This window comes from Morone saxatilis, unplaced genomic scaffold (assembly GCF_004916995.1).
Source record: "Morone saxatilis isolate NCDOM2014 unplaced genomic scaffold, NCSU_SB_2.0 Contig4, whole genome shotgun sequence".
Lineage (NCBI taxonomy): Eukaryota > Metazoa > Chordata > Actinopteri > Moronidae > Morone > Morone saxatilis.
The window spans coordinates 614413-614734 of NW_023339984.1; positions in this window are offsets into that span (position 1 = coordinate 614413).

Sequence of the window (322 nt, forward strand, 5' to 3'; positions counted from 1 at the left end):
CTTCTTCCCCGGAGTTCTTGTGCTTTCTCGTCTCGCAGGTTCTCATGGATCCTGGTGGAGCCTCCTGCCATGGTCCTGCTTGACCCCTACTGCTAATATTACTCATTATTATTATTATTATTATTATTATTATTCATCACCCCCCATTGTCTTCATCATCATCATCATCATCATCATCAGTCATTTCTATTAGTGTAGTTTATTACTGTGCACCTTTGTCTCTGTCTCTTTCCCTCTCTCTTTACCCCTCTACCCCCCTGTCCCTCTCTCTCCATCTCTCTCTCTCTAACCCCAACTATCTGAGGTTTCTACCTCTTAAAAG